This window comes from Somniosus microcephalus, chromosome 21 (assembly GCF_052327205.1).
Source record: "Somniosus microcephalus isolate GS21.2 chromosome 21, FLI_Smic_1.0, whole genome shotgun sequence".
Lineage (NCBI taxonomy): Eukaryota > Metazoa > Chordata > Chondrichthyes > Squaliformes > Somniosidae > Somniosus > Somniosus microcephalus.
This window is the reverse complement of record NC_141007.1, coordinates 45,620,321-45,647,271: the sequence shown is the minus strand read 5'-3', so window position 1 is coordinate 45,647,271 and position 26,951 is coordinate 45,620,321.

Genomic DNA, 26,951 nt, shown 5'->3' with positions numbered 1-26,951 from the left:
TCCCATGCTTGAAAAAAAGGTGTCTGCCTGCTTGCAGAGCCTTGCTTTTAAAATCCGGTCCTTTTGGTCACGAAGCTGCAGAAGCCATTTTGGGTACCCTGGCCTAGAAATTCATTATAGCCACTTTTGGGGCGGTAAAGTCGGGCGGCTGCTAAAGTTTGCGCCCGGCGCAAATTCGAGGCCACATCGCCGATATTCATTAGCTTCGCCTTAAGAGTTTGCTCGAGCGCTAAAACTGGCGATGCATGGCTCTCTTTAGGCGCTAAGCCGGAGGTGCTGAGCGATACCGCCGGGCGCAGCGCAGGTGCGGCCATTCCTTGATTGACAGCAGACACCCTGGCGCCGGCCAGCTCTTAAGGGGGAAGGGTCGACTTGGTCTGCTGCCACGCCCTGGACACTGGAGCCCTCCAGCTAGGCCTGAACACTGCTGCTGGACCCAAATAGCGCCTCAAAGTATGGAGAAGGCCCGTGAACGAGCGCAGCGCTTCTCAGAGCATGATCTGAGGGTGCTGGTTAGCGCTGTGGAGAAGAGACGCCATATTTTGTTCCCAGACAATGGGAGGAAGCCGCTGTCCCGCGTCTACCGGAGAGCCTGGAGGCATGTCGCCACCAGGGTGACATCCAACAGTGAGGTCCCCAGGAGCGCTGTACAATGCCGCAAGAAGCTAAATGACCTCGCCAGGATTGTCAGGGTGAGTACCCTTTCCAGTGTCCTCCTCATCCTTGCATGTGCACCTCACATTATGGGCAAAGGGACCTGAAAGCCCTAATGGCCAGCCCTCATGCAGCAGCTATGGGACAGTCATGAACATCAATTGCACATTGTGCACTTAACACACTGGCCAGGCCATTCGACCATGGGAGGCAGTGCACACAAGATCAGGGCTAAACACTGGCCAGGCTATTCGACCATGGGAGGCAGTGCACACAAGATCAGGGCTACACACTGGCCAGGCTATTCCACCATGGGAGGCAGTGCACACAAGATCAGGGCTACACACTGTACTTAGAGGCCGTCCTTTCTCTTGCAGGCCAAGCTGGCCAATAATAAGAGGAGCCGGACTGTGACCGGGGGAGGCGGACCCCAGATCCAGCCGCTCACCGAGCTGCAACAGCGCGTGGAGCGCATCATGGGTGCCCGGGTGATTGGCCCCGTTGCATCTGGAGATGCCGACCCTGTTCTGGGCACCAATGGTAAGGACATCACCTTTTGGACCTCTCTCGTCCCACTAGCGCATCAGATCTACATCCTTTGCCACTGTCCGACCAATGCGCTGAATGCCACCACTCATGCATCCCTCGCTGACGCCCTCTCCTCACTCTAAAGCTACTCTTGTGCCTTCCTGCTTTCAGATGGTGAGGAGGAGGTCCCTGAAGTTGCCAGTGACAGCCCCTCAGAAGAGGAGGAGGAGGAGGAGCAAGAGGAAGGCGGCCCATCAGGGGACCCCTCAGCCGCGGCAAGCCATGCCACTGTAGGGGAGACGTCTTCCCTGGAGGGGAGCGTGGGGGAAGTGTCGGAGGGGAGTGTAGCTCCTGGGACCAGCAGCCTGCAGAAACGCGGGAGGGGGGTGGAAGCTCAGCGGACTTCTCCCCAGAGGGGGGAAGGGTCGGAGGGGAGTCCAATTGCTGGGCCCAGCGGCGTCCAGCAACGCAGGAAGGGTCGGCCAGTTCGGCGGCCTTCTCCCCAAAGGGAGAGTCCGGCCTCCAGTCCGGAGACGGTCAACGCCGAGGAGATGCACCGCCTCGAGGACATGTCCGCGGACTCGGAGCGCCGGCACACGGAGCTCATGGGGGTAGTGGGACGGATGCCTGAGGCCATCGAGTCCCTGTCTCGGAGTGTCACCGAATTCGGGGCCTCTCTGGCAGCGACTGGCCACGTGATCAGTGGTGCTGTGCAGTCACTGGCTGCTCTGATGCGGTCACAGAACAGGGCAACACGGGCACTCACTGCTGACACACTCACTGTGTCAGCCCGGCATCGCCAGGGCACCCGGCGCGCTGCAGCAGCACAGCGGTCTGTCCCTCGGCAGATTGCTGCGCATGCTGCAGTGCTGGCCCGGGCGAGTGCCAGTGTCTCAGGCGACCAGCGACCGCCTGCCATCCGCCAGCTTGCCCCCATTCCTCCAGCCGCCACTGCCACTCCCCCAGTGGAGCTGCCACGAGCTGCTGCAGCGACTGATGCTGGCCAGCCACAGCTGCAGCATTCACCAGCCGGCCCCTCGAGGGCCAGACCTCGTCTAGGCCGACCCCCAAGGGCATCTGCCGTCACGACATGTGCCCCTCAGGAGCCTTCCCCCAGCCTTGCAGCAGCCACTGGCCTCACTTTGAGGAGGAGCAGCAGGGCGTCCAGAGGCCGGCAAAGTTTGCAGAAGGCATCGCCCTCGCAGGACACAAAGTAGAGGGTGTGTCCAAATGTTGTTTTTTTTGGAATGGTTGTTTTTTGAAGGCCGAGGATGAGGCCATTTTTGTTTACATCTTTTGTTAATCCTCCCCAGGTTGTGGGAGTGAGTCATGTGTGTGAGTGTTTTTTGGGGGTTTCGTGTGTTCTTGGTTTTCATGTGGGAAGGGCCCTGAGTTTGTACAATAAACCATTTTATTTATTCACATTGTCCATGTTTGATCTTTGAAGTGTTTGTTGCCTTAACCGGCTGAGGGCTTGCGGAGCGGCTGCAATCATGTTCTTTCATTGGCACAAGCCATTCCCTGACAGGGGGCCTAGAAGTGACGTTCAATAAGCCGCCGACGGGCGGCCCTTGGACCTTCTGCCTCCCTCCTGGGCTGGTACTCCTCGTCCTCCTCCTCCTCATGTTCCTCCTGCTCCTCCTCCTGAGGTGGTGGTCCAACGTGAGGTGGCAGTGCCTGAGTCCTGCGGATAGCCAGGTTGTGCAGCATGCAGCAAACGACGACGAATTGGGAGACTCGCTCCTGCGAATACTGGAGGGCTCCCCCGGAGCGATCCAGACAGCGGAACCATTGCTTCAGGACGCCGATTGTTTGTTCGATGAGGTTCCTGGTCGCTTGATGGCTCTCGTTGTATGCCTCTTCAGCAGGGGTCGTGGGCGCGCGGAGCGGGGTCATGAGCCAGGTACACAAAGGATAGCCTTTGTCCCCGATAAGCCATCCTCTTGGGTGAGGCTGTGCCTGGAACATGTCAGCCACAGTTGTCTGTCGCAGGATAAAGGCATCGTGGCTGCTGCCTGGAAAGTGGGCATTGACAGCTAGGATGCGCTGCCTGTGGTCACACACCAGCTGTACGTTGAGGGAATGGTAGCCCTTCCGGTTGCGGTAATCCTCGGCATGCTCCAGAGGTGCCCGCAAAGCCACATGCGTGCAGTCAATGGCGCCCTGCACCATGGGGAAGCCCGCTATTCTTGCAAATCCCACTGCACGCTGCTGCTGCTTGTCCAGGGTCATGGGGAAGGAGATGAATTGACGTCTCCTTCTGAAAAGGGCATTGGTCACCTGGCGGATGCAGCAATGCACGGCGAACTGGGAGATGTTAGCGATGTCCCCAGCAGCGGATTGGAAGGAGCCGGTGGCATAGAAGTTGAGAGCCACCGTCACCTTCACTGCCACCGACAGAGACGTCCTGCGCATCAGCTGTGGACGCAGATCTCTGTGAAGCAGCTGGCAGATGTCTGCAACCACCTCCCTTCTGAATCGCAGCCTCCTAACACACTGCGCGGCAGACATGTTGAGATAGGAGAACTGCTGGCAGTATACCCTGGGTGGGTAAGGCCTCACTTGGCGACGCCTGTTGCCCCCTCTGCGTCTAGCCAGGGCTGCCACTCTCTCACGGCGTCTGTAAGCCCTTCCGACATAAGGCTGAAACTCAGCGTTGGCACCCAATGCAGCCCCCATAATATGCTGGCAAACACTGAGATCTCAATGAAGGCAAAGATAATTGCAAAGCCCTGGCCTGAAGCCAAAAAGACCTGTCCTAGTGTTGGGCCAAAGCAGTAAGCTCTCTTCCTTGGTCTCTCTCCAAAAATCCATTGCACAAGAGTGAATGCTGCAAAATGGCTGCCCTTTATAGTGCAGGGTAAGTGCCCTTTAATTTGCGCTCCCCGCGGCCCGCCTCGGCTGTGTACCGTTCCACTTCACAGTCGTTAGGGCCGCCCGGCGCACAATGGGGCGGCGCGAGTGAAGTTCCGGTTCCGGGCGCACAAAGGGCGTTGCACGACGAAATGATGTCATGATCTGCGCGCGCAGCTGAGCGCGCGCAAAGACTTTGCGCCGGCGCTAAATGTCTACTGAAGTTGGGGCGAGGCGCAGATCGCGCAGCGCCCGGGCGCTAAGCGCCTAGCGCTCGAGATCTGCTCCTCCTAAGGCGCTAACGGCTGGCGCAGCCAACTGAATTTCTAGGCCCCTGTCTTTTCATAACTTGTCCAATACAGGGCCCCTTTATCCATAACTTTGGGAAATGTGGGAATTTTGAGAACCCTACAAGCCCCAGGTGGGCAGAGGAAATGCTTCAAGGACACCCTCAAAGCCTCCTTGAAAAAGTGTAACATCCCCACCGACATCTGGGAATCCCTGGCCCAAGACCGCACCAAGTGGAGGAGAAGCATCCGGGAAGGCGCCGAACACCTTGAGTCTCTTCGCCAGGAGCAAGCGGAAGCCAAGCGCAGGCAGCGCACATCAACCCAAGCACCCCACCCACCCACCCCTTCAACCACCATCTGCCCCACCTGTGACAGAGACTGTAGGTCCCGCATTGGACTCATCAGTCACCTGCGAACTCATTTTTAATGTGGAAGCGAGTCATCCTCAGTTCCGGGGGACTGCCTAAGAAGAAGACTCCCTCAGCACTGCACTGGGAGTGTCAGCCTAGCTTTATGTGCTCAAGTCTCTGGAGTGGGTCTCTGAACCCACAACCTTCTGACTCAGAGGCGAGTGTGCTACCCACTGAGCCACAGCTGACTATGGGAGCAGTACGTGTTGCTCTTTCTCAGGATGTCAGCATATCTGCTCCGTTGGCACCCCCCTCAACCAATACCCATCATGGTGCCAAGAAGTCAACTGGGGCAGAACTGCCCGAGCAGCAGCTGAGGTGCGGCAGCCTGCAGTCGGGCCATCACAGGCTCGCGCTCCCATAAGCCGCATGTGCAAGCCACAAGCATCTCAACAGACCTAACATGAGCAACAACAGACTTCCACTGGCTTTGCTAAGGCCACTAGAGGAAGCACCTCATTGGGTAATAGAGTTAGAAAAGCATCTTTTAAATAAGGCACCATGGGTTTATACTTAGGCGAGAAATTAATTCAAGGCAATTATTGTGTTTGGCACTACTAAGTCCTCCCAGTTTTTTTTCAAAACTCTTCTAATCCTTATGAGAAAAGAGACAGCTTACAGCAAACAGGGTTACTTTTGCCAAGTTTCCATTTTATGGTGTTTTATTAATTGGTACTGAAATAAATCTATTCGGAAGTTAGTCTACAAATAAACAACTGGTCTTTTCCACTGGAAGCTGTCTATAGAGTGGGAACACTGGGCGGAGGGGAAGCGGGGCAGTGCCGCTGTGGACATTTCAAGTGTTAAGTATCAGACAGATCAATAACACGCTAGAGGTACAACTGAAATATAATTCTTACACTTCAAAGATGAAACAAGTTGTTCTATTAAATCTAGTCTTTTTTTAATTAATTTGAAATGGTTTCTTTGCACATATCTAGGATCTCAATCAAATCTATAAACTTAGATTCTTGGCACTCCACTACTGCCAGGAAACAACCCAGCATACAATGCAGTAGGAACTAGTAAAAACAAAATACTGCAATTTTTCAGACATTTAAAATGGTGGGTAGTACCTTAATTAAAAATTTCAGAGCACTGACAATGTGAATGATTGCAAAATGAAGGAAGGCTTTCAGGTTTTCAAGTAGTTTGTTGTTGCAATCTCCAATACGTCGTGACTTCTTGATGTTCCAGTGTGTTTTAATGGATTTTTTGTTTTGTTTCTGCAACTAACACTCAAAAGACAAATGGAATCTAAGAGATTTGGTATAACAGGGAATAATTAAATCACGAGAAAGCAGACAAAAGCTAACAAATAAATGTTGCCCTGTTTTATAGATCCCTGCTGCATTTCAGATGGTTGCTATGGAAACTCACAGAGAGCTTGGGCTCTGCTAATAATTCAGGACCTCAGGAAATTGGAACTCTGAATGGAGATGCTTCATTGTTGGATCAGGCTCAATTAGAAGCACGCCATGTTCGAGTACAAAAAGCTAATCAACAGATACGAGAGTTACAACAGATGCTGTGCCCAGTTTCTCATTGTGTATAAGTGTGCAATTATTATTTGAGTGTTTTCACATTCTTTTGCCACTTTCTTATTTTGTTGTAGTCATGGAAATTTAATTTCTAATGGATTTCTGGGAGTGTTAAAGAATAATTACATATCTTTTTGTTAAAATGTGTACTTTGGGTAATTTGTTTTGTTAAATTGCCCATGCCTTTGGTCTACTTGGCCTTTTTTTTAAATTAAGGAATCAGGGTGAAAGGCCAAGACACATAGCGCAGCATACTATGAAAATTGAAAAGAGTAAAAGCAAACATTATGCAAATCAGGAAGTAGTCCATCAGTCTGTGATAGCACTCTTACTTCTGGGTCAAAAGGTCGTTGGTTCAAATCCCACAGTAGGGTTTTCTCTCATAATCTACTTATATATACAGCAGTACTGTCGGAGGTTGTGTTCTTCGGAGGGGATGTCAAACCGATGCCTATTCCAGTGGTACATGTGAGTGTCATGATCCTATATGAAGAAGAGCTCTTCTGGGACCTGTCCAACATTCCTCCTTCAGTTAATACCCCTAAACAAAATACAGGTTAACTGATCATTTATTTTACTGTTTTGTGAACACATAGATGGACGGATGCCGTTTTGTGTTTTCAGACATTTCAACGTGAAACAGAACTGTATAAATACAAGTATTATTATTATTGGTGTTTAGATTATCCTCTGTTTGGGTTTTAAAAGCCAGAAGGAAAGGTTGAGTCACCATGCAAAGACTTTTGATTTTGAAATTGAGGGGATATAAGAAGGAGGAACAGCATGCGGCATAACACTTGAACTTTAGAAGGAGCAAGAGAGGAAAGTTCAAAGGAGGAGTGACAGTCGTAGGGCATCATTAGATGTGTGGTAAGGATTTGCTAATCTGACTTTTGTAATCAAAAAACCTCGATAATCCAGTACATATTTTTGTTGTTTCTATCTACGTACCTAGTATCTTTATTTATGAATTTGCTAAAGTAAGAAAGCCTTCAAATACTAAATGACTATCAATAAATAGCAGAAATGGAAGAACGTCCGGGAAGAATTTCACTAACATTTTCTTTTAATGCTTTCCATACCACATATGAGCTATCTCTGCTGGGCAATATCACACTGCAAGTACTATGGATGAAGGGGTGGATCTTTATTCCACATTGAACTATATAGTAGATTGAGCAGCATAGAATTAAAATTGTCTACATGATTTTCTAGACAGGCTGTAATATCCCCAATAAATTAGTACAAGCAAGTTATGTTCAATCTTATAGACACTGAGATGAGCAAAGGCTACAAATTAGGGAAAAGGGATGCCTTTTCCCTTAGTCTGTAGATTGGAATTTGGGTTAAATCTTTATGGTAACATTGGACTTGTTAATATTGATGAGTTGGAGTTCATTGGAACCCAATTATTGATTAAAGAAGACAGTGATGGAAAGCAGGCGAGTGTCCAATGCATCTCAAACTATAGCATGCACCAGATGGTATTATCTTTTTAATGAAGCTAGGGACTCCAGAGATAAATTCACCTCAAATATATGAGTGTTGCTGTAGCTTAATTGAAACTCTGGCCTTGAATAGAGACAGATTAATTACAATGTTTGAGAATATAAAAAAGTTATTGAGATGTTTCAACTTTTAAACAGAAAATTATTGACCTGCTAGCCAGGAAAGATGCTATTCTGAGAAGTCTTCTTGCTTATACTCCTAATGACTGGCTTTATCCAAGTCTTTTGAATAGGTTTTGGACAATTAAACTAATTGGGTAAGTTTTCAATTATGAACATACAAGCATACAAAAAATAATGGACAGGAACAGACATACTGGTCCCATACAGCTATGATGCTTTGTGCATCACAATACATACACTCCCCACCCTATCAGAAGCCATGTAATCTTCTGAGAGAGACAATAAACCAGATAAAAACCCAGGCCAGTGAGGGAAAAAAACTTGGAAAATTCCTCTCCGACTCCCTTAGGTGATCAGAAACTAGTCCAGTAGACCACTCTGGCCCTGATTAACATTACCAGATACCTACCTCTATGTATGAGATGATCTCTGCCCCAGCCAGAAACAAGTCCAACTCTTGCTTGAATAAATTCAGTGAATCAGCGTTCACTGCACAAACCGACAACCTGTTCTACAGGTCTACTATTCTCTGGGGAAAGAAAAACCATCTAACATCTCACCTAGTTCTGGCCTTATGTAACTTGAGAGTGTGACCCCTGGTTCTCCCTAACCTATTCCGTTGAAACAGGTTGTCTACACAAAAACAATCTAATCCCTTGTGATAAATCCATGTAGTGAAACAAGGAACTCGAAGAGGCTAGATATTAGAATTAGTACGAGTACTTTATTAAACAAACTGCATAACAAACAGCCAGGCCTGCATCCAGGCATCCCACACTCGAATGATCTTCCCTGCTAAAACTAGTGGCAGCACTGGCTACAGCACCACCTGGTGGATAATCTTAATCATAACATCCCAGATTACTATATCCCTTCATCATCTTCTAAACCTCAATCAATTCTCCCCTAAGTTTACACTTCTCTAAAGTATCGAGCCCTGGCTCTTTGAGCATAGCTGGGTAACTGAGATGCTTTAAACTGGGAATGAATCTTGTGGCCCTCCTCTGAACCTTTTCCAAAGCCTTAATATCACCCATGTGAAGAGACCAAAACTGGACACAGTCTTCTAAGTGAGGCCTAACCAAGGTCTTGTACAAGGACAAGATAGTATGCTTTGTTTTGAAGTTAATTGGCCTGTAAGTACACCCCAGTACTCTATTCACTCTAATATAACTTCACGGCATTGGTCATGAACCTTTAGTGATCAATGCATTGGAACACCCAGATCTCTTTCTTTCACCATCGGCTATAGTTCTTTGCCCTGAAGGGTGCATGCATGTTCAGTATGTGACCTGCCCACAGGCAGAACACTGCAGTTTTCTAAGTTAAACATCATTTGCCAAGTACGGGTCCAATTCCCCAGCACAACAAGATCTGGTTATAGTAGCTGAGCATCCTCTACAGTCCTGACTCTCGCCCATATATTTGTATCATCTGCAAACTTGCAGTTTATTTCCCCAACACCTACATTTAGATAGGTGCTATCTAAATGCTAGTTGCATGAACACTTATATTATCGATGGTAATTTTTAGCCCTTAGTATAATCCTTAAGTAAGTGCAAGATGTTAGCCAGAAGAAAAGGGAAGGAAGATTGCAGACAACTTGCTAAAGGCATAAGTTATACAATAGAACCCAGAGAAGGGCAAAACCAATGTGCCACTGTGGAAAATGGAATTATTTCCATATAGCAGTGAACTGCTATCTGATAGAACTTTACTTTAATTCTTGAAACCATACAGTCTATGATCACTAACTGCTATGCTGATACATGAATTTGAGAGAACGTCTCATAATGTTTTGTGATATGTTAGTTTTGAACTGAACTAGATCAACTTGAACTCATCTAATGCTGTGCTAGTGTAAAGTTGAAATCAAGTTATTGTTTTATTTCTTGACAATTGTATTATCTTGGATTGCACATAAAGAGTAAAATAAACTAGTCTGGGCTATAAACTCGTCCAGGGCGCAATTGCAAAACGGGCGATAGTCCATTTTGCATTCTGCCTGATTTTCTTTTCCACTGAAGTCCCTGCAATTTACTAATGCTAATGGGAAAATGGTGGCTTAATCAATCCTAAATGAATCAGTTTATGTAGGATATGTCAAAGCAAATGGAAGAAAACCTAGACAAAAACATAAATCCCAATATATTTTTATAGATAGTGGGGGAAGAGGCTCAAATGACACCCTCCAGCTAATGTGTATTACATAGTGGAACTGTCATGAACACCTCCCCATACCGAGTCAAGCATTGTCCTGGCCAGCTTCTCTGTGACTCGATGGGTAAAGGCATTGCCCGGTGTAGTAGTGAGCTACACAAACGGGAAACGTCTCGTTCGATTCCTGGCCTGTGCTGAATTAATTGATCTGGGCAGTGATGGGATGCTACAACTGACATCAGCTAGGCTGGAGAAGAGAAAAGGGTTCCTGCTCTTTTTTACTGTCTAGTGACTGTCAGTGGAAAGTGTGTCTGTTGGGTGAGAGCAAGATAAGGCTCATCTGTTTCAGTTTTATTGGGTTACCATAATAAAATTACTGTCAACATCTGAGTAACATTATGAGAATTATGTTAGGTTTTGTTTTAATGTTACCGTGTGAGCTGAATATTTTTTTAAGGGGGGAAAGCTCTCAGAAGCAATCTGGAATTTCCAGGGGCCTAGGTTAGTATAACATTGTACCCTAGATTTTCCAAATTGTGCAGTTTTAACACTGGCAGTAAGCTATTTAAAATAAATGGGTTACTGCCAATGTTAAGATAATGCCAATTGGAAAATCTAGGCTTGAGTCGAAGAGTTATGAAAAATATAAGAACATGTTGTGTCGATCTGCACAAATACATTGTTACTCAAATTGTAAAGTTTTAGGCCTAGAAATTCATTGTAGCCACTTTTGGGGCGGTAAAGTCGGGCGGCCGCTAAAGTTTGCGCCCGCCGCCAAATCGAGGCCACTTCTCCGATATTCATTAGCTTCGCCCTAAGAGTTTGCTCGGGCGCTAAAACTGGCGCTGGACGCCTCTCTTTAGGCGCTAAGCCGGAGGTGCTGAGCGAGAGCGCCGAGGCCGGGTGCAGCGCAGGTGCGGCCATCTCGTGATTGACAGCAGACACCCTGGCGCCGGCCAGCTCTTAAGGGGGAAGGGTCGACTTGGTCTGCTGCCACGCCCTGGATAGTGGAGCCCTCCAGCTAGGCCTGAACACTGCTGCTGGACCCAAATAGCGCCTGAAGCCATGCAGAAGGCCCGTGAACGAGCGCAGCGCTTCTCAGAGCGTGATCTGAGTGTGCTGGTTGGTGGTGTGGAGAAGAGGCACCATCTTTTGTACCCGGACAATGGCAGGAAGGCGCCGGTCCGCGTCTACCGGAGAGCCTGGAGGCATGTCGCCAGCAAGGTGTCAGCCAACAGCGAGGTCCCCAGGACCGGTGTCCAATGCCGCAAAAAGTTTAATGACCTCACTCGGATTGTCAGGGTGAGTACCCTTTCCAGCGTCCTCCTCATCCTTGCATGTGCACCTCACATTATGGGCAAAGGGACCTGAAAGCCCTAATGGCCAGCCCTCATCCAGCAGCTATGGGACAGGCATGAACATCAATTGCACATTCTGCACTTAACACACTGGCCAAGCTATTCCACCATGGGAGGCAGTGCACACAAGATCAGGGCGACACACTGGCCAGGCTATTCCACCATGGGAGGCAGTGCACACAAGATCAGGGCGACACACTGGCCAGGCTATTCCACCATGGGAGGCAGTGCACACAAGATCAGGGCTACACACTGGCCAGGCTATTCCACCATGGGAGGCAGTGCACACAAGATCAGGGCTACACACTGGCCAGGCTATTCCACCATGGGAGGCAGTGCACACAAGATCAGGGCTACACACTGTACTTAGAGGCCGTCCTTTCTCTTGCAGGCCAAGCTGGCCAATAATAGGAAGAGCCGGACTGCGACCGGGGGAGGCCGACCCCAGATCCAGCTGCTCACCGAGCTGCGACATCGCGTGGAGCGCATCATGGGTGGCCGGGTGATTGGCCCCGTTGCATGTGGAGCTGCCGACCCTGTTCCGGGCACCATTGGTAAGGACATCAACGTTTGGACCTCTCTCGTCCCACTTGCGCATCAGATCTACATCCTTTGCCACTGTCCGACCAATGCGCTGAATGCCACCACTCATGCATCCCTCGCTGACGCACTCTCCTCACTCTAAAGCTACTCTTGTGCCTTCCTGCTTTCAGATGGTGAGGAGGAGGTCCCTGAACTTGCCAGTGACAGCCCCTCAGAAGAGGAGGAGGAGGAGGAGCAAGAGGAAGGCGGCCCATCAGGGGAACCCTCATCCGCGGCAACCCATGCGAATGTAAAGGACACGTCTTCCCTGGAGGGGAGTGTGGCGGAAGTGTCGGAGGGGAGGGGAGCTCATTGGACCTGCGACCTGCAGAAACGCGGGAGGGGGTTGGAAGCTCAGCGGCCTTCTCCCCAGAGGGGGGAAGGGTCGGAGGGGAGTCCAATTGCTGGGCCCAGCGGCATCCAGCAACGCAGGAAGGGTCGGCCAGCTCGGCGGCCTTCTCCCCAGAGGGAGACTCCGGCCTCCAGTCCGGAGATGGTCTTCGCCGAGGAGATGGAACGCCTCGAGGACTTGTCCGCGGACTCGGAGCGCCGGCACACGGAGCTCATGGGGGTAGTGGCACGGTTGCCTGAGGCCATCGAGTCCCTGTCTCGGAGTGTCACCGACGTCGGGGCCTCGCAGGCCATCAGTTTGGCGGAATTCGGGGCAGAGCAGGCAGCGAGTTGGGTGGCATTCGGGGCAGCTCAGGCAGCAAGTGGGCAGCTGATCAGTGGTGCCGTGCAGTCACTGGGTGCTCTGATGAGGTCACTGAACAGGTCAACACGGGCACTCACTGCTGCCACACTCGCTGTGTCAGCCAGGCATCGCCAGGGCACCCGGCGCGCTGCAGCAGCACAGCGGTCTGTCCCTCGGCAGATTGCTGCGCATGCTGCAGTGCTGGCCCGGGCGAGTGCCAGTGTCTCAGGCGACCAGCGAGCGCCTGCCATCCGCCAGCTTGCCCCCATTCCTCCAGCCGCCACTGCCACTCCCCCAGTGGAGCTGCCAGGAGCTGCTGCAGCGACTGATGCTGGCCAGCCACAGCTGCAGCATTCAACAGCCGCCCGCTCGACGGCCAGACCTCGACCAGGCCGACCCCCAAGGGCATCTGCCGTCACGACATGTGCCCCTCTGGAGCCTGCCCCCAGCCTTGCAGCAGCCAATGGCCTTACTTTGAGGAGGAGCAGCAGGGCGGGCAGGGGCCACACAAAGATGGCCAAGGCATCGCCCTAGCGGGCCAAAAAGTCGAATGTGTGGCCAGTTGTGTTTGTTTTTTGAGGCCGAGAATTGGATGTTTGTTTTTTGAAGGCCGAGAATTGGATGTTTGTTTTTTACGAAGGCCGAGGATGACGGCCATTTTAGTTGCACTGTTTTGTTAATCCTCTCCAGGTTGTGGGAGCGAGTAATGTGTCTGAGTGTTTTTTGGGGGTTTCGTCTGTTTTTGGTTTTCATGTGGGAAGGGCCCTGAGTTTGTACAATAAAGCATTTTATTTATTAACATTGTCCATGTTTGATCTTTGAAGTGTTTGTTGCCTTAACCGGCTGAGGGCTTGCGGAGCGGCTGCAATCATGTTCTTTCATTGGCACAAGCCATTCCCTGACAGGGGGCCTAGAAGTGACGTTCAATAAGCCGCCGACGGGCGGCCCTTGGACCTTCTGCCTCCCTCCTGGGCTGGTACTCCTCGTCCTCCTCCTCCTCATGCTCCTCCTGCTCCTCCTCCTGAGGTGGGGGTCCAACGTGAGGTGGCAGTGCCTGAGTCCTGCGGATAGCCAGGTTGTGCAGCATGCAGCAAACGATGATGAATTGGGAGACTCGCTCCTGCGAATACTGGAGGGCTCCCCCGGAGCGATCGAGACAGCGGAACCATTGCTTCAGGACGCCGATTGTTTGTTCTATGATGTTCCTAGTCGCTTGATGGCTCTCGTTGTATGCCTCTTCAGCAGGGGTCGTGGGCGCGCGGAGCGGGGTCATGAGCCAGGTACACAAAGGATAGCCTTTGTCCCCGATAAGCCATCCTCTTGGGTGAGGCTGTGCCTGGAACATGTCAGCCACAGTTGTCTGTCGCAGGATAAAGGCATCGTGGCTGCTGCCTGGAAAGCGGGCATTGACAGCTAGGATGCGCTGCCTGTGGTCACACACCAGCTGTACGTTGAGGGAATGGTAGCCCTTCCGGTTGCGGTAATCCTCGGCATGCTCCAGAGGTGCCCGCAAAGCCACATGCGTGCAGTCAATGGCGCCCTGCACCATGGGGAAGCCCGCTATTCTTGCAAATCCCACTGCACGCTGCTGCTGCTTGTCCAGGGTCATGGGGAAGGAGATGAATTGATGTCTCCTTCTGAAAAGGGCATTGGTCACCTGGCGGATGCAGCAATGCACGGCGAACTGGGAGATGTTAGTGATGTCCCCAGCAGCGGATTGGAAGGAGCCGGTGGCATAGAAGTTGAGAGCCACCGTCACCTTCACTGCCACCGACAGAGACGTCCTGCGCATCAGCTGTGGCTGCAGATCTCTGTGAAGCAGCTGGCAGATGTCTGCAACCACCTCCCTTCTGAATCGCAGCCTCCTAACACACATCGCGGCAGACATGGTCAGATAGGAGGACTGCTGGCGGTATACCCTGGGTGGGCAAGGCCTCAGTTGGCGATGCCTGTTGCCCCCTCTGCGTCTAGCCAGGGCTGCCACTCTCTCACGGCGTCTGTAGGCCCTTCTGGCATAAGGCTGAAAGTCAGCGTTGGCACCCAATGCAGCCCCCATTATATGCTGGCAAACACTGAGCTCTCAATGAAGGCAAAGATAATTGCTAAGCTCTGGCCTGAGCCAAAAATACCTGTCCTAGTGTTGGTCCAAACCAGTAAGCTCTCCTCCTTGGTCTCTCTCCAAAAAACCGTAGCACAAGAGTGAATGCTGCAAAATGGCTGGCCTTTATAGTGCAGGGTAAGTGCCCTTTAATTAGCGCTCCCCGCGGCCCGCCTCGGCCGTGTACCGTTCCACTTCACAATCGTTAGGGCCGCCCGGCGCACAATGGCCCGGCGCGAGTGAAGTTCCGGTTCGGGGCGCACAAAGGGCGTTGCACTAGTAAATGACGTCATGATCTGCGCGCGCAGCAGGGCGCGCGCTAAGACTTTGCGCCGGCGCTAAATGTGTACTGAAGTTGGGGCGAGGTGCAGATCGCGCTGCGCCCGGGCGCTAAGCGCCTAGCGCTCGAGATCTACTCCTCCTAAGGCGCTAACGGCTGGCGCGCCCAACTGAATTTCTAGGCCTTACTATATTAAAATTTCCAGCATTGGCTTCTGGCGGTTTGACATCTTTTCTCAGTACGTTGGTTACTTGGAGGCTGAGCTATCTTTTAATTGGGAGTCAGTCATTGGGTATATTCAAAATAGAAGTTGATAGATTTCTGACTAGCAAGGGCATCAAGGGATATGGCGATCAGGCCTGTGAATGGAGTTGAGGCAGAAGATCAGCCATGATCTCATTGAATGGTGGAGCAGGCTCGAAGGGCCGAATGGCCGACTCTTGCTCCTATTTCTTATATTCTTATGTTCTTATATTTGTGAAAATTCAAGAGGTTAGAAGCAAAGTATTCAGTCATTTGATCTTTCTTGTTCACATCAATCGTTGCAACCTCTGGAACATCTACTTCATCTGTACTTAGATTGTGCATTACTTGAGAAATACGTTTCTGCCTCTTGTGTTACTGATTATTTGGCATCCTTATTAAAAGAAGTACAATACTGGTGGGCATCAATGCCTCTGATTTTAATGAGTTCTACTGGAACTCAGACTCAAAACACCTTGAAAATTGTTAATGTTGAAAACTTTTCCAAAGATTATTTTAAATTCTTTGTCTTAATATGCACGAGAACAAAATATAATGGATTCAAATTTTTTAAGTAATATTATATACTGCTGTCAAAGCATAATGGGTTGTAAACCAAGATATTTAATGAGCTGTACTTTAACTCATTCTTTTGCAGACAGAAAACCAAAAGCGCAAATTTTTATTTATTTTATTCCGAGGGACAGCAGTTTAGGACGAATCCGTTTTTGCCTCTCCATGTTCCTCATTGTATCCTGCCTTTTTAAGTCTCCCCATCAAATACTGTTCCTTGACAGAGATTGGTCCTTGTCAGTGCTGCTAAACAAACCGCAAAAAAACATCAAACAAGATGACTTTGGTTGACTCATCATGATTTAAAAATAAATATTTTCTTTCTTCCTTGAGGGAGTTGCTTCATCTCTGCTGACTATCACCCCAGAAAGCAACACAGGGGAAAGAACCCTTTGCCTCTCACTCTGCATAGTATTTAATGCTCCAAACCGCCTAATGGCAATTGCTTAATTGACTATACAAGGTTATGCAATTAAGAAGTTCTACTTTCTCTTTCTCTGTACTCATATTTTGGTATAAAACTGTACAAATTGACAATTATTTAATGGGCCAGAATTTACGGTGTCGTCGATGGGGTACACTCAGCGTCTGCCATCGCAATCCTTCTGAAAGACCCCGCAACTTCCGAGTTTTTGCAAGCACTGCACATGTGCGGAAACCCGGAGCTTGCGATCTGTCAAGGTACGCCTTGACAGATCTACCAAACCGAAAGTAAACTCACTTTTGCTGGCGCACAGGTGGGCTAATTGCCCAACAACTGCCCAGCAATTGTCCACTTTGGCAGGAAAAATAAAAAAGCAAATTATTATTTAAATGGAGAGAGATTACAAAATGCTACAGTTCAGGGGGACCTGGGGGTCCTTGTGCATGAAACACAAAGGGCTGGATTTTGTCATTGGGGGCGGGCTGGGGGTGTGTCAGGCAGTTGCTGTGTCAGGATCCCGACTCCGATGTAAAGTTGGAAAAAAGTGCGATTTTGCCCCAATTGAGCATTTGATTTCCAGCATGTGGGAACCCCTGGCCAAATGAGCCTTTTCATACAGAAACTCGCCTTTGATGACATCATCAGTGCTGCTGGATTTAAGGCCAGCAAGCAGCCTTGCTTCTTTTTCAGCCCTTCAACTTTGTGACCATTGTTCTGAGTGATTCCTTCTGCAAGTATGTCCAGCACTAGACCAAAGTGTGCACCTAGATTTGATGAGGCCTCCCTCCAAGCTCTGGTGGAGGGAGCAAGAGCAAATAAGGAAGTGCTCTTTCCTTCCTCAGGCTGCAAGTGGCACAGGAGGTCAATGCTATTTCTATGTGCAGCAGAACCTGGCTGCAATGCCGAAAGAGGTTTCATGACCTTCTCCGCACAGGAAAAGTGAGTATTACATTCCCATCCCCCTCAATCTGATCCCCACCGCCTCTCATCACCAGCACTCTGCTTTGTCAACCTCCTCCTCCACATCCCACTTCACCCTTACATCCCTGCACCCTTACCCATTCCCTCTCTCTCTATGTTCACATTCACTGAACTATTCGACTATACAACCCTCACACTCCCTATCACTGTGATGCAATGCTAACAACTTACAACACACGGGGAGGGCCCTTGGTCTTGGCACCTCACTCCATCTTTGTCTCCTAAGCATCTATGCTATGGATTCTCTACACTCATTCCTTCATTCTCACTCAAACTCCACTTGTCTCCCTCATTGCAGGAAAAGAGAGCCCACAATAAGAGGGAAAGGGCGAGGACAGGAGGAGGGCCACCCTCAATAGCCCAGCTCACCACAGCAGAGGAGGCGGCCCTGGAGATCGTGGGAGTGGAGGATGATGCGCAAGTGGGGGACGGACAGACGGGCGCATCACAGCAAGCTGGTGACAGAATAGTTTTTCATCTCTCTCATTGACATTGCATGAGTGACTGATATTGAATCTAATGCTTGAACAGATTGACTTATGATCATCTGCACAATTCAATGTGCATGCAACCTTTATCTCACATCACGAATTCCTTCCTTTACTCCCCCACAGGACCATCGAGAGCCCCCATCCCCATTGTCCAGGAGGAACAGCCTGAGCTTCCAGACTCCTCAGAGGAAGCTACAACCTCTGAGGGCGAAGCGTCAGCAGAATTCAGTGCACCCAGCACCAGCACAGACGCTCACACCTCGGTGGGACCTTCGCGAGATAGAGTAATGTTGTCACCTGGTGTATCACAGATCACAAGTGAGGATCAGCAGATGGTGGAGACAGGGACAGCAGTGGAGAGTCCTCGTCGGAGGGCGCAGGACTCTCCCAGCTCGGCTCAGCTGCATGTCGACCCTGTGCCTCCGGGTCCATCCAGAAGGAGAGAGGTGCTGGAACTCCAGGAACAGTTGCAGGAGTCTCTGGCAGGTTTTGTCTCCAGGGTCGCTTTGAGTGTGGAGTGAATGGAGGAGTCCATCGCGAACAAGAGCAGAGCCTTTGTGGAGGCGTTGGCGCATGAACGCATCACCACGGAAAGGATGGCAACCTCTGTGGAAAGGATGGCTACCTCCATGGTAAGTCTGGCTAATGTAGAGGAGAGGATGGCTATGGTAGAGGAAAGGATGGCTACAGCCATGGAGGAGCTTAGTCGCCAGGGTATTGAAAACATGGTCATTGTTCAGAATAGACGGACATCTCTTGAGGAGCGATGGTCAGCTATTGAGCATAGAAACCAGACCTTCATGAAAGTCCTCTGGAGTAGGACTTCCAGTGCAGAAATGGGTCCTTGTGGCCCCCCTGAAGTGCAGCAAGGTGCTGTCCAGCCACTTGCTAGCTTTGAAGTGGGGCTGACCCATGAGAGGGATGTTGGTGGCAGAGAACAATGAAGTGGGGGCTCCTCTCCAAGCACTCACACGACCATGCCACTGCAAAGCCCTTGGACAGAGCCACACCAGAGTCCTCACCCAACTGAGATGGTCATTTCAGCCCCTGCACAGACACAGGAGCAGCAGATTTTTGCCAAGCCCTCACAGGCTCGCAACCCCAGAAGACGTCCGCCAAAGGTGTTGAGACAGGAGCAGCAAGAAAGTGAGCAAGGGGCCTCCACATCTGCTGAAGCCACAGGGGAAGCACCACGTAGGAGCATGCATAAGAGGAAGATAAAGCACAAGTAGTCACAAGGGTAGTCACTTGGGTGTTCTGTTGTGTTTATTTTTGAAAATCCATCCGTGAATTGTGATGATAAGCATATTTGATGGCAAACTGTTGAAGTTGTGGCCTGTGTCATTTCGCAAATGGGACTTCCACATTGAGGCCTTAGGGCGACTTGCAATTGTCAGTATGGAGGTCAGAGTGATATGAATCCGCAGGTTCTTGACCATTGTCGATGCTCTGGTAAGAAGGTGCGAGGCAAAAGTGTTTGATTGTGCAGGCTAAGCAAATCTGGCCAAGATGAGTGCGTCCCTTGCATCCATTACAGGCAGCAATGTGCTCATTTGCTGGTGCCGCTGGTTGATGTGCCTCCGCAACCTGTTCATTGTCAGTGTCCTCCTCTTCCTCATCTGAGGAGGCTATGCGATCAGCCACTTGTACCTCAGGCAGCTGCAAGCCACAATGCTGTGCCATGTTGTGAAGTGCACAGCAGACCACGACGATTCTGGAGACCCTGGCTGCTGAGTACTGCAGGGCTGCACCTGATCTATCAAGGCATCTGAATCGCATCTTCAGTAAGCCAATGGTTTGCTCGATTATGGATCTGGTGGAAATGTGGGGCTGGAGTTGTAGGGCTCCTCAGCATCGTTGGAAGGGCTCCTCAATGGCGTCATTAGCCACGTCTTCAGGGGATAGTCCTTGTCTCCAAGTAGCCATCCGAAAAGTTGGTCTGGCGGACTGAAGAGCGGAGGCACACTAGACTGGCGCAGGATGAAGGAGTCATGGCAACTGCCAGGGTACTTGGTGCAAACATGCATAATTTCCTTCTTGTAGTCACACACCAGCTGCACGTTGAGGGAGTGGAAGCCCTTGTGGTTGACAAAAATACCTGGATTGTGATGGGGTGCCTTAAAGGCCACGTGTGTGCAGTCAATGACGCCCTGCACCCTTGGAAAACCTGCCAGATTGGCAAACCCAACTGCGGCGCGGTTACACTTGCTTGATCCTTGGAGAAATTGATGTAATTGTGCACGATGGCAAAGAGGGTATCGGTTACCTGCATGATGCAAGTATGTGTGGCCACCTGGGAGATGCCACTGCTGTCTGCTGTTGATCCCTGGAATGAGCCTGAAGCAAAAAAGTTGAGTGCGGTGGTGACTTTGACAGCTACTGGTAAGGGGTGTCCACCCGCTCCTCTGGGCTCCAGGTCTTGCTGCAGCATTGCACAGATGTCAGTGACTACCTTTCCCAAAAGTCTGAGCCTCCTTTGGCACTGCCGCTCAGTCATGTTGAGGTAGCTGATCCTCTGTCTGTAGACCCTGTTTTGGGGGTATCTCCTGCACCGACGTGCTTCCATGCGCTGGCGCCTTCTGGCCTGTGCAGCTTCAGGTGGGTGAGCAGCAGCTTGGCGCTCCTCCTGCTGTTGCTCCTGCAGTTGGTGCTGCTGTTGTTCAGGGTTCTGCTGCTGTCGCGGCTGGTCTTCGTCCAAATCTGATATCCAGGAGGAAAGGAATAAGCAATATACCTATTCAGAAAAATACACCATTCTATAAAAGAATTCTGATTTTATTGTAACATGACAAACTGGGCTTGAAAATCTAAAAGCCTCAACAATCTAAAGCTGTAAACAGCATACAGGCTATTGAGATAGGATAAGTTGTTGACACTGAATCAATAGCCTTATTGAAAGAGGAGGTTGGAGGTTCCTGAAAGTCTGAAGCCTTGGAAAGAACACAATGGTATACCCTGTTAAGGTGTTATAAATTAGAATTCGGAAAGAAACACATAACATTAAGAAACATATGCCTTCGTGGGAATGGCCTCAAGTGAGGGAGGCACCAGCCGTCACATTGTTTTTGTGTTGAACTTGGAACACCTAGGAGACACGAGTCTGTGTTGCAACCAGTTGTGGTAACTAAAAAGACAATGGTGCACCCAGTTGAGGTGTTTTAAATTTACACGTCGTAAAAAGACAAAAATAGAAGACTTTGGTAAGAATGACATCAAATAGATGCACCTGCTCCACACCGTTTTTTATGATAAGCTTTGAAAACCTAAGGGTAGAGACATAATTCTTATTGCTACCAGCTGAACTAACTAAGAATAGCAGGGCCCAGCAGAAAAATGACTAGAGATAATTAGCTTACATCAGCAGAAAACTTCAAAGGAAATACCACTGAGAAAGGGTATAAAAATTGAACTTTCAAATGGGAAGATAGATTCGCTGTAAAGGGGCAAAGCGATTCTTGGCTTCAGAGGCAAGCTCTGTAAGTCTACAACTCTTTGAGTCTCGGGGATCAACGGTATTGTATTTGATTTTGGTGGATATCCTGGAATAAGACTAAGAAATGTAAAAATGTAACGAAGTTAAGATTTGAGAATAAGGATCTCTGATAATAAGAATTGTAAGCTTTTTGTATTTGGAACTGTTAATGTTGCGATTGAAATACCAACTGTAAGTTACATGTTGGTTCTTTAATAAATCTATATATTTTTAGAATTGTCTCACATAGTACTTCTGTATCAAACTCGCGAACTCAATCTCTGTACACTCTTTGGTGAGGAGTTGCAGAATTCTGGGGGAGTTTTCCGGACCCTCATAATATCCGGAATGTTACACTCTAGCTAAACTTATTAAAAGTGCTATCTGGAGGATGGTAACATCTTCAGGTTGTTCCTTTCCTTTAGGGAGAGATAGTCTGGACCTTTAGACCCAATTAAGCGTCTTTAGGATTCAGCTACCTCTAACTTTAGTTGAAAGTGAACGTCTGGGGAATACGCCTGATCTGGGGTCGCCCTAAAGGGGCTAGGACTAGTAATTATCGCTTCATCCCATGCTTCTGGTATATACCTCAGTTGAGGAAGTGCTCAGTCAATGTGGGGAGAGGGGTTTCCCAGGAGGTCACACTGGAGATGGGTGTCAGGCTCCAAACTTCCACAACAATGAGTAGGCCTGCTAAAAGTTCCCCCAGACCTGAGATAACAAAGTTCTGCCACCTGCAAATGATCATTGGTGAAAACTTCTTTTTAATGGTAGAGCTGCAGCTGTTAGTAAGCCATCCACTTGTGAGGCCGCCAGGATTACCTGGTGTGTTGCAGAGGAGACGTGCAGCACGGGGGAAATGTCTTAAATTCAGAAAGGCCTCTCAAAATGGGATTATAGAGGCAATTAACTGGTAGTTAAAGGCCTTAAGGACCTATCCCGCCTCTTAGTCATGATGTTTACCTTTGGGCAGGACACCAACACTTCCCCAATCTTGTCCCCAGTTCACCTTGAATACTTGGTCGAGTTCAACCCTAGCCAATTCCCATCGTGGGAGTATGTAATTATACCATTGTTACCTCGTGTCGCCCCCCGCCCCCCCCCCCCGAGTTATGGTGGGGCCAGTTCTTCCCATACACCCGTATGTAAAGAATGTCTCGGTGTCTCCCCGATCTCCCCACCCTGCTTTAATCAGGATCATCCACACGTTCATCCGCAGCATCCACCTCATCTCGCGTCCTTGATTCGATTCACTTCTATAAAAACAAAACAAAAGAGTAACACTGCTCTGTAAGGGGTCTCCCCTTCACAGGTCACACTTGCCTGATACACATATTTACACTTTGGTTCAATCACTGCTTTCATTTTCTCTTGTCCCGATGTTTGGGCTTCTTGAGGCCCGGGGGTGGAGTAGGAGGAGGTGTCCAGAGCACCCTGGGTCTCAGCCCCCGACTGCTTCGTCTCACCGCTCCGCCCTCTGAGTCATCCTCATCATCCCACAGCACGGGAGAAAGGCTCACATTGATCAAACTCATTACGGTTCCTTGGGCCTTGGTCCATTTTGTGCTTCTCTCTCCGGAGTCGTACAGCTTGCACTGGTTGATGTGAAACCATTTTACTTACCTTGGCAGCTGGATCGCATAGACCATAGGACTTGCCTTATCCACGATATTATAGGGTCCTTTAAATAATGGCTCGAATGCCCCTACTCTGGCATAATTCCTGACCAGTACCTGGTCCCCTGCCTTCCACTCCTGTGTTACCCGTGGTTCCAACAGCATTTTATTCTGTTGGTGCTGCCTTCCCATATTGTTAGCTGCCTCCCAATGCAGCCCCCTTAGAGTATGGTACAGATCTCCAACAAACCTGTCCTGTGTGACCTCCCTAACCTGTGTTTGGGTCAGGACCGGTACCAACACATGAGTCGGGGTCCTCAGCGACCTCCCTGTCATTAACTCATGCGGGGAGTGTCCCGTACTTTTACAGAGACTGGCTCTGATGCTCATTAGGACCAGGGGTAGGACCTCATCCCATCTCTTCGGGACCTCTCCTATCTCTTTCATAAGCCTCTCTTTTAAGGTCCGGTTCATCCTCTCTACTATACCCGATGATTGGGGGTTATGCGCCAGATGCCACTTTCCCTGTATTCCTAGCAGCTTCAGGGTGGCCTGCGTTACTAGTCCGGTGAAATGACTTCCCTGATCTGACTACTATCAGGGGCAGCCCCCACCGGGAAAACACTTCCTTCACTAGAATTTTAGCCATGTTTAACGCTGTCGCTGCCCTACAAGGAAAAGCTTCCACCCATTTCAAGAAAGTATCTACTAATGCCAGACAATATTTATTGCCCCTACATGTGGTGGGCAGCGGCCCAATGAAATCTACCCGTATAGACTGCCATGGTCCATCTACCCTCCTCGTGTGTCCCAACGGAACCTTCCTTTGGTGGGGGTCTGGATTATTCGCTGCGCACACTAAACAGTTCTTGCAATAATCCCTTCCATTTTCCCTGAGCTGGGGCCACCATCCCACGGCCTCCACTTTATTCCAAGTCGTTTCTGGCCCTGGATGTCCGGCCCCCGGACCCCCATGAGCTAGCTGCAAAAATTCCTCCCTGTACTGCACGGGCACAACCCACCCATTCCCCTTGACTAACATCCCCTGTTTCACTGCTACGTCTGCTGCTCCAATAGGTCCCTCTATGGGCTTCCCACATTCCTTATCCTTAATTACCGTTTTAAGGACTGCATCTTGCAGCTGAGCCTGTTTCAAATCGGGTGATAATTGTACCTCCTTGGGTCCCTCTTTTCCCTTTACAGCCATGATCTGTCTGGATCGGTACGGGTCCCAAGGTATCCCTTCCCCTGCCCCCATTTTGGCCAGTACATTAGCCTTCTGATTCCCTTTCCACTTAGGCTCTGTCTTGGAATGCGCTTTAACCTTTTGGATGTAGTAATCCTGCTGGTTGCGTTCAGAATGATGGCTTCCCATCTGAGGACTTGAACCATCGCCGAGCCCATATTGCTAGATACTCCGTGCAGGAGTTGCAAGTGAACATTGAGTCCGAACATATTGTATAGGGGGTTGGGAATTCACTGGGGTGTGTGACTACATACGTTGTGGCCGCCAGTTCGGCCTGCGGTGTACTCAAAGTGTTGGGGAGTTTTATGGCCTTCTCTATTCCTGCCTCTGAACCATAAATCCCGCAACCTGTCCTTCTCTCTCCGTTTGTCACCGAACTAGACCCATCCATGTAAATGTCTCTACCTGTCGGATGTTCCCCGGCCCAGAATCCCACATCTACATCCCACACTCCTTCTACTGAGCACACGTGAGCCGTCCCCGGATAAACCAGATTCGGGGCTAGCTTTGGCTCCCCTAGTCTTTCCACTTTCAGGTCCAACTGAGAAAGTAGCAATGTCCAACGGGCAATCCTACTGCTACTCACTGTCCTGTCCTTCATCCTACTGTCCAGTAACATTTGTGTCGGGGTGTGACAGGTCAATAGGATCACTGTAGCTGACCCTGTGAACGACCGAAAGTGTTTGACGGGCCAAAAGATCGGCAAAAGATGCCGCTCGCAATTAGAAAAGCTCTTTTCTACCTCTAAGAGCTCGGGAGGCGTAGGCCACCAGTCTCAACCTGCCGTGCCGCTCTTGGAGTAACACTGCGCTTAAACTGTCCCCAGTAGCTGTTACCTCCAGGTAAAAGTCCTGGTCCCCACTCATCGCTCCTAACGCGGGTGCCATTTGTAGGTCCTTTTTTAAACGCATAAATGTTTCCTGGCAACTTTCACCCCACTCCCATTCTACTCCCTTCCTAAGAAGCCTCAGCAAAGAGGCTGCCGTGGCTGCCTATCCTTCGATAAACTCCCTGCAGTAACCCGTTGGAGACTTTAATAGCCATAGTACCCAATGGGGGTACAAGGAGACTAACAACGATGGAGAAGCAGTCGAAGAATGGATGGACGCTAACCAGATTAGTCTCATCCACGATCCTAAATTGCCAGCCTCCTTCCACAGTGCCCGCTGGAAGTGTAGATATAATCCAGATCTTGCCATTGCCAGCAATGACATCGCTGGCCTCTGCAAGAAGCTTGTCACAGACCCAATACCACAGACACAACACCGTCCTATTGGCATCCAGGTAAATGCAGCAGTGTTACCAACCGTCATACCATTCAAAAGGCGCTTCAACTTCAAGAAGGCCGATTGGAACGGTTTCACATGAGCACTTGACCGCAAGGTTAAACGCATTAAACCACTACCTGAGCACTACAACCTCTTTGCAAAAGCTGTCCAAAAAACAGCTAGAAGGAAGATCCCCCGAGGTTGCAGAGTACACTACATCCCTGGTCTCACCAAGGAGAATGCTGAACTCTACTGGGAGTATGTCTCAATGTTTGAATCTGACCCCTTCTCAGAGGAAACAATATCTACTGGTGAGAGGGTGATGTTAAGTATCTCTCAAGAACGTCAAAACACCTGGAACACCTTGATAGAGACAACAGATCTTACAAAAAACAGCAAGAAGGCATGGTCTCTCATACGCAAACTTGGAGGTGATCCCAAGAACGCTGCCCAACATCCAAATGTGTCTGCTAACCAAGTTGCACACCAGTTGCTCCTAAATGGAAAAATCAACAAGAAATAACCAAGAGCACAACTAGATAGGAAGAAGTACAGCAATGATCCTGGCTTCAATAGACCATTCACCATGGAAGAGCTGGAAACTGGTACATCTAATCTAAAACACGGGAAAGCAATTGGTCTTGACAACATAGCAACGGAGCAGATAAAGCATTTTGGACAGCAAGTAAAGAAGTGGCTCCTACAATTGTTCAACCACTGTCTGGCAACACACAAGCCACCTAATATCTGGCAGAAGGCACATGTAATAGCACTATTAAAGCCTGGAAAAGATCCCTCAGGTCTTAAGAGTTTTCGGCCAACTTCACTGCTTTGCCACACCTATAAGCTGTTTGAACGCCTGATACTCAATAGGATAGCACCAACTGTAGATGAGAAGATCATTCCAGAGCAAGCAGGTTTTCGCCCCGGCAAATCAACAACAAGCCAACTGCTCAACCTCACACAACACATCGTAGATGGTTTTGAGCAATGGATGGTAACAGGTGCTGTTTTTGTAGACCTGTCAGCAGCATACGATACAGTGAACCATAGACGTCTCCTCTGCAAGATTCTAGAGATGACAAAAGAGATTCACTTAACAGAGCTGTTAGAAAGCATGCTTCAGAATCGCCGGTTCTATGTTGAACTAGGTGGGAAGCGCAGCAGGTGGCGTATTCAGAAGAATGGTCTTCCTCAGGGAAGCGTGCTTACACCGCTGCTGTACAACATCTACACGAATGACCAACCTATAGACGGTGTCACACGTCGTTTTATATATGCTGATGACTTATGTGTCACTGCCCAAAGCACTGATTTTAACACCGTGGAGAAAACGCTTTCTGAGGCCTTGGAGGGACTAAAATCCTACTATGAAGAAAACCACCTTCGCGCAAACCCATCAAAGACGCAAGTTTGTGCATTCCACCTCAGAAACCGTGAAGCCAAACGCCAGTTGAAAGTAACCTGGTGTGGAGCAACACTAACGCATTGCGAGCACCCTATCTACTTAGGAGTCACCCTTGACCGATGCCTCACCTTCAAGAACCACATCGAGAAG